The 16,841-nt window shown below is 36.5% G+C and overlaps 1 protein-coding gene across 2 annotated transcripts in view; it reads left to right on the forward strand.

Moving 5' to 3' along the window:
- ARHGAP15 (Rho GTPase activating protein 15) overlaps positions 1-16,841 on the forward strand; it is a 607,941-nt gene that overhangs the window by 533,583 nt on the left and 57,517 nt on the right. The gene's annotated exons all lie outside the window — the stretch shown is intronic.

Below are 16,841 nucleotides of genomic sequence, written 5' to 3' on the forward strand. Positions count from 1 at the left end.
TCGAAATCTCCCTTGAGGAGCTGATGTTTACTTTTTTAAAAAAAAAATTACGTTAGCTAGAAAAGAATAACATTTGCATCCTTTATTGCTTTTTTTTTTCTTTTAGTTTCTGAAGTCCTGGAATATGTCTACCAGTGAAAAGGGCCATTGCTTGATTATATGAGAAAATAACTTTATTCTCTTTTTAAATTCAGCCAGAAATTGGTTTTAGAAAGAACAGGGGAGCCTTTACAAAGCATCAGTCCCTTACCATAGCAATCACTTTCAACCTTTTTGAGGAATCCCATTGTAACATGCGCAAATTTACTTTTTAGTCTAATTCTGTTTAAAACATTCTCCATATTGCTTACATTTCTGGCTATTTGTTGGAGATTGATATTGCCTTTTTATATCCCTTAAAAGAGAAAATATTTTATTTTGGTTTTGAAAATATTTTATTTTGAAAATGATATTAGTCAAATGTAGGGGCTAACTTTGCCCCCATCCCAATTCACTTTTAATCACATGGCCAGTTACATATGCTTAGATATGTCTGGTCATCTGGAAGACAGAAAGGAAGCTGATGGCATTTCTAAGATTAACCGAGAGAGGGCTGTCTTAAATATTCCAGATATACTGGCTTCCTATGCTTCCAAATTAGTGGTCCTTTCCAATCTAACACCAATTTTGAAAAGAATTTAAACCCCCCAATTTAATTTTTGTTTGTCCAACAACTTCTGCATTCAAAATATTTAACTTTTGGTTCCTTGCTAACTACTGGTGCCGACTCTACAGAATAATTTTTCAGCTCATTATGCACGTAAGGTGAACTGACGAAGTGAGTCAATTATCTGGATAATTTAATCAACAGTTGTTAATTGGTCATCTAATATGTACAGAAAAATTGAGACAAAGGTAAAGTTTAAGGATATAAATTAGCCAGATACTACTGCATTTCTCGAGTTTTCTCCACATATACAAAAAGCATTAATAAATCTAGTTTCCAAAAGAAAAGAGAAATTGCTAGGACTTAAAGGAGTCGGTATGGGGATAAAATGTGTGTTTCAATATAAGATGCATAGTAGCCTATTTCTTGACTTAGAAATATTACTGTGAAGTCTCATCCTTAAACTAATGTTGTGTTTATAGGTTTTATTTTCCACTGTTCAGAGGTTCAGTCCAACAGGCAATATAATTCCCTGAGAAAAGATTTGATTGAGGAAAGATCAGAAATTAGAATATGGAACTAGAATATGGTTACATACACAGCACTGCAGTATCCTCAGTCTTTCTTCAGGTTGCAAATATATAGTCCTGTGGCATTTTAGGTCTTCTTTCTGTACTCTTCCTGCAAGTACCCTACACCCAATATTTTCACCTATGAGAAGAAAGTCTCAAACTCTGACTTTGCTTTCTTGATTCTAGAATATATTCACTAAATAAAAGATTAACTGCAATAGAAATACCTAGAGAAAAGTTCTAGAATATTATTTTCCTAGAAATAGTTTGATCTGTGAAAACAGTTTATTTTTCGGTGGCATGGAACAACTGAAAGTTGTCATCTGTACCAATTTTTATTATTAAGGTAATACTTACGCAAAATAGACAGTTTGGAAAATGCATTTTGAAAATGGAAGAAACTCATCCATACTCCTATTATTCAAAGATAACTTATCATGGTTAACAGTTTGGTATATTTTCTACCAGTCTCTTTAATTAGCTGCTTAGCAGAGCTATAATTATATGGTATCTAAGCAATTGTCCAAATTTACTTTAAATCATTTCTTTTAAGATTACAAGAATAATAAACATTTACTAAAGCTAACTTGAACAGAAAAGTAAAAAAGAAAATTAAAATCACTCCAAATTTCATCACCATCTTTTGTGGATATTTCCTTTTGACCTGTTTGCTTTGCATTTTTTTCCATAGCCTACTTAATTTGAAAACATATGTAACGTAGAAAAATTCATATATAATACCTATCATTGCTTGATTTTTTAGTCTTTATCACTTTAATTTTCCCTCAATTCAGTTTTTTCAGTACAATTATTACAGATATAAAGCATGTTTACCAAAGATTCTTAGCAATGTAATAAATATTCTGCTGTTCTCTGAAGCTTTGATTTTTAAGAGGGGAAGAGAAAGTTTATTTAGCAACTCAAGAGTGCAATGTTCCAGTCACGGTGTTTGTTAGCAAACGCCAGAAGTGAATAGCACCAGTTATTGTTTTCAATGATCATCACATGTCAACAGAGCTTTCACCTGAACTGTGAGGAGTGGACCACAAGAAATTCATTTCCTGGTACAGAGAACAAAATGGAAGCCAGAGAGAAATAATCCACTGGGGTCTTCTGAGTTTGGGTTCCAAATAAGTAAAGAAGATACTTAGTTTTGTTTATAATGTGTCTATTCCTGACTTACAAATTCTGATTCATCTCTTGGTAGGCTTACATAAGCCTTAAAGTAAACTTTTCAGGAAAGCAGTGCTATTATAGCTCTTTGCATAGATGAGAATCTTTCTTTTGTTTTAACATGGAAAAGATAATTTGTGTGCGCACAGTTTGAGGGCCACCATTTCTTTCCCCCTATACATAGCAGATACTGCTTTCTTTTACTTTAGAATTTAGTGAGATAAATCTTAGGAAAGCCTGGATGATTACTTATTTAGTCTTATTTTGTTCAAATATTTGTAGGATACTGCTTGATCTTTATCGTTCTAAAGTTTTGTCAGAATATATCAAAAGTGTATCTACTCATAATGTTTTCTTAGAACCTGTCATTTTTAATACTGAGATACATTTTTTCACTCACAGTCTTCTTTAATTTTGTCCTTGATTATTGTGTATTTTTCAAATGTTCTGGTTTCTTCCTCAAGTATACTTATAAATTGTAGACAATCTCTCAATTCTCCGACTTTCAACATCTTCTTCCTATTGATTTTTTGAAGAAGAAGAAGATTAGCCCTAAGCTAACATCCGCCACCTATCCTCCTCTTTTTGCTAAGGAAGATGGGCCCTGAGCTAACATCTGTGCCTATCTTCCTCTGTTTTATACATGGGACACTTGCCACAACATGGCTTGATAAGTAGCCCATGGGTCCACACCCGGCATCTGGGCCACTGAAGTGGAGCATCCAAACTTAACTTCTATGCCACCTGGCGGTCCCATTCTTCCTATCATTTTTTTGTTTCCACATTCTGGGGAAGCTTCTCTAGTTTGTCATCCATATGACTAAACTATTTTTTCTGCAATGATAATTTGGCCTTTAATGCAAAATTTAATTTTGTTTTGCATTTTTAGTTTTCACACTTTCTTCACCATCTATCTCCATATCATCTTATACTGGTATCTTTTCATTTTATCCTGTTCTCTCCTGATGCCTTGCTGATCCTTTTCATTAGACTCCTTCGCGTCTCAAATTCTATTAAGGATGCTAAATGGTTTCCTAATTGTCTCATGGTCATTGTGAGAGTTTTGCACTTCTGAGCGTTGTTCTCTTATTGGAAATGAGTTTTTTCATAGGTCATGCATTGTTGTAAATTTTGTTATGCTTACTCTTCTCAAAAGATGGAAATGTATCCAACCTTCTAGGCATACTGCTTTTTACCCTCTGCTTCAGTTCTAGTCTAATCCTTTTCTTGGAGCTACATCCAGGTGAGAAATTGGTAATCACAGTTCTTATATTAATTCTTATCGAAGAGATAAGAATTATTGTCTTATGGCCCTACTATCCTGAGATCGAATTTTCTCCCACCATATTCCTTAACTCACTGGAACTCTAAAAGATAAAATACGTAAAACGTTAGAATTTTAAAAATGTATTCTTAATAGAATTTTGCCAGTCCCCATCCCTCCTATGTTTTATATAAGGGACTATAATTCCTAGGGTGATATGTGCCATTATCAGGGCACCCCTTCTGCCTTCCACTTTTAATCTCTTCAGTTATTTTATGAAAATTGCTCTCCCTAAATTATTGCAGGTAAAACAGAAGTCTTCATCTATAATTAGAAGGGGAAAGGACTGGTAAAAAAGGAAAGAAGGAAAGCATTCATACTACTTAACAGAATTAGCCATGTAGGAAAGAGGCTGCTGCCCAGTCTTTAGGGTTGGCATAGACCTTGAGTCTTTGATTCTGAAGTCAGGCAGTTGAAGAAAGATAAGGATGTTTCTATTTGCTTTCAGAAAGGCAGGTTCTCTGGTTCAATAGTTCGATAGCACAGGTGGCCCCACGACTGGCATTTTCCAATTAAGTTCAAGCTGTCTTGAAGGAAATTACTCTTAACTTTTTGTCACCATGTTAACTGTCAGTTCCTGTTTATTTTAAGAATTCTAGTCTATTTTCTTTGTCTTCAAGTATATTTAGTGACAAGTTCCAAGAGGTGGTTAGGTGTTGCCAACCAGATGCCATTTTAAACCAAAAGTCTAGATTTGCATCACCTTTTTTTAGAGGACATCACAGTGAAAGTTTGCATTCAAATTCTCCCTGGAGTGTGACCTTTGCCTTTGACGTCTTCTTTACATTTGTGTCTTTACCTGGAAATGGTAACAGGCCTGAAAGGAGGATATTTATTTTTAGTCTTGCAATTTTCAAGGTCCTTTGAGCTTCTAAGAAGATGCTTAGAATTGCAAAATGTAAATCAATCATTTATCGTAACGATAGATTTCAAAATATTATATTTCCATTTGAGGGATTTTTTTTTTCATTATCTAAACCACACCTTGGTTCTTTATGAAAAGAATTTTGGACTTTACACGGCAAAAAAAGAAGTTTCTATTGGCTTGAATTGCTGGTAAGGAGGTGTGCAAATGGCCTCAAGTTATACATTTGCAGAGGAAATATCATCCAGATGCTAAGTCAGCCTTTTCTTGGCAGACAACTAAGAATCACACCAGAACTAAGTCTAAAATCTTTAACAAAAGAATTCCACAATCTCTTACCTTTGGAACGGACATTAATTAAAAGAAACAGTCATATCCCCTGTGATCAGAGTTTAACCACCATTAATAAGAGTTCACCACACAATTAACACTTTGAACTGATTAGCAAATCGAAATCATAGCAAGAAATTTTGAGGTTGAAATAAGGAATGGACTTTACCCAACTCACTGTCCCTTATCTTTTAAAAGAAAAAAAATTAAGCACTCCAGTCGTAACAAACTGGGCAGATTTTGTTTTCAGTGAGGTGTTTGCTGTTACATATTGCACATAATGTATGGCACTGTTAGGAGGAAAAAATTGGAGTCAAAGTGGCTGGAAAGTTAGGTCTGCTCTGTAGCACTGTGAGATTGTTGACATCTGCCGAGGTTGGAGCGCTCAGTAAGCAGGAAATGGGGTGTCACTCTGAGTGGTAGTTTACCATTATCCTGGCATCCTAATGAAGTGTCTGCAGTGCACAGAGCTTCTGGATGGCATCTTAACGCACGGCTAAGCAAAAGCACTTCTCTCCCTGTCACTGTCATCCATCTGCCTGCACCCTACTGTAGCCAATGGGATGGAACCATGCTACAATGTGCTATAAGCCATTTAGAGTTGCACATTGCATAATCAGTCCCATCAAATATGTAAAAAATGGCTATTATTGGTTATTTTCCTCAAACTCTGGCACCTGGAGTTTGATACATTAGAGTTAAACTTTTCCAAGTGCTGTTTATGCTATTAATTCCACTTTCCTCTCCACTATCTAAATGGGAAGGAGTTGCATCCTCATTGTCTTAAGTCCTGTTAATGTATTGAAAGAGTTGTATGAATATTCATTAAAAACTTCACTATACATCACACTTCGTGAATTTATCAATGTGCAATATAATGGAATGGTCATTTTCTTTGAGACAATTTTTAAGAAAAAGACAAAGAATAAATCAACTCAAATCATAGATTGGTTGTTGTCATCTCAGAGCAGATTATTTAGTTTGCAGTGGTAGTTTGAGGTCTTTCAATAGATTTCTTTAAAGACACAGTGCATTTCACCAAATACATCTGCCTTTTAAGCCAGTATTGTCAATGCCCGATGATTAAATTTGATGCTTTAACATTACCTCCCATGAAATTCAAATGCAGTAGAGAGGGGGATATCTGTTATTAAGTGGCATAAGTAGAGCAAGGTATGTGTGTGTGATCCTCCCGAAACTTCTAGATAAACCATGTATGATCCTCCAGACATGACTGTAAGGCAGCTGGGCTCTCATGGCAAGAAGTGAAGTGGTAAAATGCCCACAAAGTTGAGAAGGAGCTTTCTGTAATGGGCACGGGCAACAGGAATCCGCTAAATTGGGGAGTTGGGCGGGGTTAGATAAACAAGAGGGCACAACGTAATTTGGTTGCATCAGGAATTTTTTCGCAGACATTAAAACTACGGTAAACATAACAGCGGGGCGGCTTGCTCTGCAGCACAGTGGGAAGCTTAACGCGTCTGCCGGCGCTGTGCCTGGCTCGAACCACTGCTAAAAGTCTCCGACTTTCATTAGCACTCAAAAATTCACCCAGTTCCCCCCAAAACGAGGAAAGTCCAAGCAGCAGAACCCCTCACTAATTATTGTAAATGCTCCCAGGTCACAATATTTGGGGGCAATAATGGCAGGATGATGTTTAACTAGAACAAAAGAGTCATTCTGAAATAAAAAAGAATAAAAGGGCTTGTTTGTTTGTTTGTTTGTTTCAAATCAGCGTAGCCTTTCATTCGATTGGTGAGGCAGTGTTGGAATATTAGATCACCTCTTTACAATGAAATTTTAGACGACCCAACCAATGTGTGTGCAACTTCTTTTGAGCAGTCAAAGTACAAGTTAATTTCACGAGTGACCTCCTCCAACACCAGCCCCGCCCTCACATTTATACAAGCATGTCTCTCGCAAGTCTCTGAAACAGAAACTGTTTCCTTTGGAGAAAATGTGTAATAATACAAAAATTAATATGGAACTGAATGTAACAAGGGAGGCAAACTAATGCACATGACTAGAATACTGCATGTCCAGTGAAAGTTTTTATCACCCCCCCCCCCCCTCAAATAATGGAGCTATGTGAGAAAGATGCTGGCTTCTTCAAAGGGAGAGTGGTTTGTTATTGATACCCATAAACATTTAAAATGGTAAATTTTTTTTAATAGAATGATAGGTGTTTATTTTTGCTAAATGCAGGCTTGGGAATCTGGTTTCTTCATTCATATCCCCCCAGCTGCTGTCAGCACTACAGCACATCAGCTTTCCTTCATGTGCGAATATTTCTCCAGAACTCATTTGCAAAAGAGTCGAAGCAATTTTAAACACCACATCCAAACCTCTTTTAAACACACAAAGAAATGGGAAAACACATCAGAACTAGACCATTGAGAAAAGCCTCCTTTCAAATTTACTGTTTGCCTCACATGCTAGTATAAAATACCCCACAAAGTCCCGTTTGTGATCCATTTGAAACAATCTTGATTTGCTTAAATTGTCACATTCTTCTTGCACATTTCTTCCTAGATGCAAAAATGGCAAAGAATTCTCCTCCGTCTTCATTATAAAAGTGCAGAAATTCTGGCTTGTTTATTCCTAATGGAACACTTGAGAAAGAAGAAAATATATAAATATCTCCTTCAGAAGATTAGTTGTCTCAATCTTTTTAAAAGAGAGTATTTGTTCATTTCTTCCCCATGGTAAACAACTTGAGTTTTTCATTGTAATCTTCCATTGTCAAAGTAATTTCACTTTACTGACTTGGTTCCATGCTTCAAAACATCGTACCTTTTAGTGTCCTTATTCCTTCTATACTATATATTAACGTATGTCACTAGGACATAGATAGTTAGGGATAGAACCTTACCATCTTTTTAAACAAATTTGTTGGAGGAGCCCTCTACTCCATTGTAACTTACTAAAACAGAATCTAAAAAAAAAATCACAATCTAACAAAATAAAATTGTATTTTACTCCTTATGAGAACACATTTCCAAGCTAAGGATTTCAGGCAAGAAATGGCATAAGTGTTTTGAGTATTTCAGATCAAGCATCAGAAATTTTGTCTGATCTACTGGTAAATATTCTATTGACAAGGTCAAGAACGAAGAAAAGTCTGGCCACCAAGACAGAAGAAAGAATAAGCATTTAAAAAGAAAAAAAGAAAAGTAGACAGTTTATCAACTTCAGTTTCTAAAGTACTGTGTAGTCCTTTACAGAATGTGGAGGAAACTCCCCGAACTATAATGAAAGTGCGTCCATATGTTCACCTACCATATATGTGTTTCCTCAAAAATTATATTAAGGATGTTAATGAAAAAAAGGGCTAATATTTTCAAGAAACTATAAAGAAAGAGAGAGAGGGAAAGGAAAGCAAGCTGTGGCAAAAAAACCTGGGCTCAGCAGCTTTCTGGGGGAAATGGTGAAATGTGACTATGTGATTTATAATGAGAAAAGGTATCTACAACATACAATTTTCTACCTAGCTGCAAATAATAATTCATAGTGATGTCCCTTCCAGATAAAAGACCTTTGCTATGTAGGACCCATGTGGTAAAATGATCATGATAAATGTCAGACCAGTGCAGGTAACGGCTTTACAAACCATTAAGATTAGCTGGCTCCTTTTTCCGATGATAACAGTAACCATGCTGTGACTCTATGTGGTAATAATATCTCAGTTCTGATAAATGCCAAAGCCAGGCAGAGGTGTTTATCATTCCCAGTTCAGAAATGCTGACTCAAGTTACCACATGTTGCCTGTTTTTCTTCTTTCACAATAGTCTCACAATTAAAAAAAAAGAAGCTGAATCATAAAATTATTTTATTCCCCATTCCTTAAAGGATTTTGATGCTTGTGCTATTAACTCGTCGTTGCTTCCAGTGTCACTGTGTGGCCATGTCAAATGAACTGACCAGAAAAACAGTCCACTATACTAACCATTTTTTCTTCTTCAGAGATCTTTTGTTCAAAATGAATAGTTATGGACAAAGTTTAATATGCTTCCTTTAAAAAGTATTTTTAACCCAAAAGGCAGGGAAACATATTTCTTAGTTCACGTTTTTCCTAATTGTGTGACTGATCTTAGCTGTTTTCGAGTGAGATTATTTAAATCCCCTATAAATTTAATTTGTCTGCAATGGAAAGAGGCAGACACTTATATTAAAAACTTCAAATCTAGAAAGTATTTGTAGTATTTCCACCCTTGTGAAAATGTTCAAAAACAATGCTTAATATAGATAGCTACTTGAGTCTTTAAAATGAATTGCTGGTTTATGATTAGAAAGATGTCCAATGACTCAAAATGGTAAGACTTGTTTTTAAAAAAAAAAAAGCTTGTAAAACCAGATACGTATGAATAAATACAGTTTAAAGAAAATTCTCACAGGAGAACTGAATTTCAAAGAAATAAACTAGTGAGCTTTATTTTCCTAGCAGACTATGGCCTGAGGATGAATTAGTATCATTTATAAGTTTCGGAAATTACTTGGCCACCATGACACCTCCAAAATTACTTTGAAAACAAGAAATTCTAGGGAGGGCAATACCATCGTGCTTTCCTGTGAAGATGACTGCTGGGGTGTCAGTCATCGTCTTACCCTTCAGTTCAGGCAAAGAGAGGCGTTGCTGCAAAATTGAGGAAGTTTGGTTTAAGAGACAGTTTCAGGTTGGTGAATTTTAGGAAATGTTGTCGTCCTAAAATTGGTTGCCCCAAAGCAATACCCTTTATTAAAAGTTACTTAGAGACTAAAACCTGAATACTTTTTCCAAACGTGCCCTCAATGTGAGCTCAGCGCACCGGAAGACCCTAGAATAACATAGATACATTTACATGAAAAAGAAAAGGTGATTTTATTACTTTCCTGAATGTATTTCAGGATGCATGAGGAAGTTAAGAATGATCATTTGAAGGCCTTCAGAAATTGATGAAGTGAAATTTTACATTCATTGATTTGATAGTAATTGCATTTCTCAATTATTTTTAATTTTTTTGATAGCAAGCTAACACCTGAGAAGTTTTGGAGTTTAGCAATCATCTTAGAGGATCTCCTCAGTCAGAAGGAAGATATAAATTTCATATAAGATACTTATATTTGATAGGTCTTAAATGTAAACATCTCTTATGACATGTTTTATATTTTTCTGCCCCTCTGACCTGTAAAATGACAGAAGATAGGAACCAACTTTGTATTTGCCACATAGGCCTATGTTGCAGGAGGCCATAATATATTTGTTTTTTTCAACCACGTGTATATATGTATATGTTTAATACTTCAAAACTTATTTAAGAAACAGATTGACTTATTTTTGTTTTAGCAATTTCTTAATTGTTTATTGCCAGAGAGTAGGAGTATAGGTGCAAAGAAATAGAGGTTGCACTTAACGAGATTAGGTTTGCTCCTAACATCATGCTCTGATGGCCTAGCTCCTCCTGGACAAGGATCAGAACTGGCCTCTGGAAATGATGCTAAACTGGCCAGTATGCTGAAGCTTTCCTCACAGGTTAAGGAATCCCTGGGCTTATGGCAATCAATTGGCCAGCGTATATTTGTTATTGACATTTATTAGCTATTGAGAGTTATTTCCATTTCTTTGTTTTTTGTTTTGGGGGGTTTTTTTGAGGAAGATTAGCTGTGAGCTAACATCCACCGCCAATCCTCCTCTTTTTGCTGAAGAAGATTGGCCCTGAGCTAACATCCATGCCCATCTTCCTCAACTTTATATGTGAGATACCTGCCACAGCATGGTTTGATAAGTGGTAGTAGGTCCACGCCCAAGATCTGAACCAGTGAACCCCAGGCCACCAAAGCAGAGCAGGTGAACCTAACCGCTGCTCCACCAGGCCAGCCCGAGTTATTTCCATTTTTAAAATTCTTCCTAAAGGGGCTTCTTTATTCAAAAATCAGACAAAACATTAACATCTCCTGGAAGGAGAAACTATGAATACAAGAGAAGTCTGCTGTGCCAATGAGATGATTCGGCCTAATTCTCTGGTAATCCTCACTAGAGAAAGAAAGAAGTCTTGCTCAGTCAAGCAGATTCAGTCCCTGCTGAATTTTTCATGCCCTGAAACTTACATTCCTCTGTTCTCAAGTTCAATGTTTTGACATAGATTATCAACACCTAAATTCAAACTTACCAGGTATCTGCAAGCATTGAGATTGTGCCTTCTTTTTAATTAAATAGAAAATTTGGCTTTTCTGGTTTGGAGGGGAGCAAGGAGGGCAGAATCTTGAAAAATTGCAAATTGCCAACCACAAGTTAGCCTGAAGGCCATGGTTATGCCTTGTTTATGATACAATGGCACTTCTATTTATGATACACTATATCTACTTATGAATTATATCCAAATACTCTTTGGTAATGGACAGCATTCTGTGTGTTTACATAACTATCACATACTCTGGGCTATTCCTGTTTTTAGGAAAGGGTACTCAACAGTGAAATTTGTGGTTTCATATGATTTTGAAAATAATCTTGAGCTATGAACCGTCGTGTCAGGACTGATAGAGAGGATGAGTCAAAGGAAAGATTTTAATGGGAAGGCAACTTACATTTAATGAGCACTTACTCTGTGTGCATTTATGTGCATTGAACATTTAATTCTGCAAACAATCCTAAGATATAGATATAGATATATATATATAGATATATATATAGATATATGGAGTTTTTGTATTTTTAAGTAAGGAACTGGAAGCGTCAAGAGTTCAAGCAACTTGCCTCAAATTATGCAGTGCAGGAAGAATGCTAACCTAGTCCTTTTAGACTCTTACCTGATATACCGCTTCTCTTACTTTATAATATGAGTTTCAAGTATATGTCTATTTGTGAGTCTTGAATTTTCCCCTGAGTGTTTCTCCCTAAAGTAAGTGTGTTCTTTAAGGAAATTTATCAAGCAATTGTTGCCATTCCTTGGTTGATTCCTTAATACCCAACTCAAGTTTTATAATTAAAAGGCATAACCTTGGGGCCAGCCAGGTGGCGCAGCATTTAAGTTCACACATTCTGCTTCAGCATCCCAGGGTTCACCGGTTCAGATCCCAGGCACAGACATGACATGGCTTGGTAAGCCATGCTGTGGTAGGCATCCCACATATAAAGTGGAGGAAGAAGGGCATGGATGTTAGCTCAGAGTCAGTCTTCCTCAGCAGAAAAGAGGAGGATTGGCAGCAGATGTTAGCTCAGTGCTAATCTTCCTCAGGGGAAAAAAAGGGCATAGCCTCAAAGATTTGTACCCAGTCATAAGGTGCATTGAAACAGACAAAATGTGCCCTGAAAATACTAATCCTTCCTGTAAGCCACAACGGTCTCTAAATCCTGAAATAGTCATGATACAAAAAGTGTAAACTGATTAGAAACTAAACTGCTTTCTTCCAAATATAGCCCTGACATATAGGTGACTATCATTTTTTCATACAGGATCCACTATACATTCCAGAATAACTTTCAAAAGCAGAACAGCTGTGATGTTGCTGACCTCCTTGAAACAAAGGGGTACTGTAGTCCTTCAAGAACTACAGAGAAATAGAATGAATAGTACCCCGATACACTGGTTACTGGGAGAATCTGGTCTTTTCTTCCTCTGAGGGAACCTATATAACAAAGCAGAATTAATTTTGAAATATGATTTAACATGTGGCTATAAATAAGTTAATAACAATAAATGCATGGATGATAAGGCTGGAAAAGTGTCCAGGGGTCATGAGGTCCAGGGTTCTGCACTGCACAGAGCTCTTGCCATCATTGTATAACTTATCTCTGCAAAGGCATTTGGTTGTAAATGTCCTTGTTTTAGTAGGAACATTTCATGCAGATAAATGCAAATGTAACTATCATAAACCATATTTTTAAATATGTGTCTCAAAACCATGAATCAGTGAAAACTATAAAGCCACATCCTTCTATAACGTGAAGAGCACATTTCACATCGTGTAGATGTTACTTCTCTAAGTAGCCTGGAGTTGCTTTTGAAGAAGCTCGTTTACAACAGAGTTCAGTTGTAACTGAGCAGAGTAGTCTGAGAATATGGGGCCAGGTGAGTGAAGAGTGAGTGTTAGTAAGAAAGAGTTTACTATTTTAATATGTACATGTACACTGTATATATTTTTACATATACATTTTTTTTCCCACTGTTGAGTGGCAAAAAGGAAGTGCTACAGAAAGGTTTGGTATGCAGTTGTGGGTCACAGCTTAAAGATTGGAGAAGGTGTTTGGATCTGAGTGGGGGACTAAAATGGAAGTATTAAAGAGCACAGACTACATAGAAAAATGAATCATAAGGGAATGAGGGTAGGAACAAATGTGAGTGAAAAAGGAAAGAATTAGGGAGTTGATTATTACTGGAAAGAAGTTGCACAAGTCTCTTAGTATATGATTTACCTAAGAGGTTCTCTAATTCTCCTTGTAGAAAACGTTCTTTCTTCCCCCTTTAGTCATAACATAAAAAAGCCAGAGATATCTCAGTTTTCTCAAAACTCTCAGTACTTCACGATAATGAGAAACCATATGCTGAAGGAGAAATATTAATAGAAAATGCTGTCTTTCAGATGCTCACTGAATCAATTGAAGACAGTTGACACTTCTTTAGTAAGCTGTGTATGAATCTTAGCTCATTAACCACTCCTGTATTATGTATGCTGATTCCAACTCCTAATATGACACATCAATAAACCAGATCTGAAAAGGTGTCATTTCGATTTTAATGTATCCAATTGTATTTTTAGATGTTCCTCCACTTAGAAGTGTTTGTGTTATTTCCTGAGTTTACAAGCTATGGAAGAGTGGGTGTGGTATTGATTTGAATGGGAAGCCACTGCTCCTATAACCTTTTTAAAGATTTTGTTCTTTATGTTGTAAGATGTTGTAAGAAAAATAAATTGCTCCTCCTTAATAATATTTCAGCCCTCTCTAAGCTATTGTCCAGTTCCCCCTCCAGTAGTTAAGGATAACTTAGGCACAAACATGTTTGTACCACTATTTAATTGTCCAATTCGTCAAGTGTGTGTGAAAGTAGAGTAAAAGAAGAAATATTTCCATAAAACATTCTTCATGTAGGACGTTTCTTCTAAGCAGATATGGGAATTACTAATTACTTTTATAAGGATTCTTATATATAACCGACCTGCTCACTAATCAGATCATCAGTCTCTCTGCCTATCACAAAGTATGTAGGGTACTCTGAAATGTCTGGCTACCATAGCAATTGTATTGTCACCAACCAGCACCCACTCAGTTCAAGTTTCAGCAACTACATCTTGAATGCTCCCTGCAGCCAGATAGAATGCTTGCTGCTGAAAGTCAAAGGTGACCCAGACCCAGAGTGGACCTCAGAAAAGGGGAAAGGGGAAAAGAGGTGAACATTTATGGAGGACTTACTTTTTACTAGTCGTTGTGCTAGGTACATTACATACTATCTTGTTTAATCCATAAAACTAGCCTTTTAGAAATTATTCAAAGAAAGTAAGAAACTTACCTAAGACCACAGAACTAATAAAAAACTGTTACAGCATTCAAACCCAGGTCGCTCTATTCCAATCCAGGTTCATGTCTTTCATTTGTTCACTAATTCTTTCTTCATTCATTTAACCCACTATAAGCCAGTATAAGAGTTGCCTAGATTTACAGGAAAATTCCCAGTTTAATGGAGGGAAATTGACCAGGTGGAGAGTTGTACAGATAAGATGTTCTAAGCACAATGGAATACAGAAGAGGGCGAACTGACTCTGTCTAGGGAAGTTCATGTTTCTTTTACCCAGTGGTTAAAAAGACTTGGTAAAGTTTTAATTCCTGCCCAAGCATCATGGCAGTGACCTTGCAAATTCAAATAATTCCAATTAAGCAATTTCCAACCTTTCTGAAACCCTCCCTAAAAGTGAGGTTTGCTGGACGTAACCATTTGGACCACTCTCTGCTTAATCATCTGTCAAGCTTAATTTATGGCTGCTACTTCAGTAGTTGTCAATATCAACTGATCCTTTTTTGGAGACTCAGCCGATAACCTGATCATACCATGGCCAGAGATTTCAGTGAAAATAGAAAGGTCTCTTCTCCTCCCCTCCCCCTCCTCTCACCTCCCCACTTCTTCCAATATCATCTTTATTACTTGAACCAAGTGGTTCACAAGATCCTCAGGTAAATTATACTACTAGCCTCATGCCAAATCATGCAGAATGTATCCACCTCATGAATATACAAATGTAGATACATGTATATGCATATGTGTATGTCATTGGTATGTGATATTAGCTTCAGATGGCTGGATACAGGTATCCAAGTATCCCTGTTAGCTCTGTCCTGAGCATATTATTCCAATTCCACTCTCTTCTTTATTGACTTGTTTTACTTCTTTTTCTGAGTTATCCCACAGGCTCCAACTGGTCCTATGAAGCGTTATGCTTTCTTACCATCATTGAGCTACAAGGGGGCCTTCTACCCTTTTGGCAGAAAGATTAGATCTGCTGTCGGCTGTGGTGTTGCAACTGGCTTTTCTTTCTTTCCTCTCTCTCTCCCCTTTGTCTCTTTCATTTGCAGTTGTCCAATCCATATTACGTTGGAACTCTTCTAAGAATAACTGCAATTTTGAAAGCCCTGACTGTGGGAGGCATTATTTATAGGCCTTTGTGGTTTTAGGAGGAAGAAGAAAAGCTTCCAAGCAGAGTTCTACTAGGAAGACTGCCCCAACTCCACTTTGGCCAAATACCATCTTCTGCAGGATATTTTCCTATAATTCCTTACAAAAAGTTTCTTTTGCAACAGTGTATTAAAAAAAAAAAAAACCTGCCTGTTTCCAAAGTAACTCTTTCTTACCCCACCGTATAAAATTTATATACCTAATAAGAGGTGCTTATGAAGTGGACTTTTGGAAGTACATCATATTAGGAACTGTGTTTGGCTTTAGTGTTAGAGACTCATCCTCAAAGTCTTCAGTACACAAGGACTTATTTTCTTATGTCAAAGATAACCAGGTAGTACAGAACTGGTCTGACTGCTTCACAGTTTCAGGAAGCTTCTTCAAGCTGTGTGTTCCATTCTGCACGGCCTTGGATCTCAAGGTCGTTTCATGGTAGAACCGTTCCATCTACATTCTGAGGAGCAGAAAAGTAAAAAGGCTAAAAAGTCAAATCAGCTCCCTGTAACACAGCCTCACCAGAAGTCCCACATAGCACTTTGATTTAAGTCTCATTGACCGAACTTGGTCACATTGTTACTCCAGCTGCCAAGGAAGCTGGGAAATGACCTCTTTTAGCTAGGTATATTGCCATCCCCTCAACAGTGGAATTGTATTCCTAAGGAAGAAGAGAATGGATATTGGGTAGATGTGTGCCTTACATATTCTTCTCTTATATATGGTCTTTTCCAGCAGCCTCTTTAGAACCATCAGGAGCTCTGTGCTAGAACTTAGAAGTAAAGTATAGAAAGGAAAGGTACTTAATCAGTGTACATATGTGTTTAAGTTCAATAAATAAGTACAATTCTAGGCCCTGGTTAAAAATACATGCATTCTCAAGTAAGATGCATTCTCAAGTGTACTAAGTAACTCAAGTCTTACTGTGCCATCCATGCCCATAAAGGAAAAAAGAAACAAAATGAAGGGAAACAATCTATGTGGTATGTAGTTTTGAATAATTTCCTATTTTTTTTAATGTATGTGACTAGGTATTAAGCTTTCAATTTTTTTTTTTTTTGTAGTTTCTTATTTTACAGCAAAAGCAAAATGTGTTAGGGAGAAAGGATAGCATAGAAGTAATAAAAAAAATTCTTTACTCTTTCGCAAGATCAAGTAAACAATAGAATATTTGTAATTGAATTACACTGTGTGTCCTTGTGTATTCATTTCCCATTGCTGTTGTAACAAATTACCACAAACTCAGTGGCTTCAAACGACATGAATTTATTATCTTATGTTCCTGGAGATCAGAAGT

This window comes from Equus caballus, chromosome 18 (assembly GCF_041296265.1).
Source record: "Equus caballus isolate H_3958 breed thoroughbred chromosome 18, TB-T2T, whole genome shotgun sequence".
Lineage (NCBI taxonomy): Eukaryota > Metazoa > Chordata > Mammalia > Perissodactyla > Equidae > Equus > Equus caballus.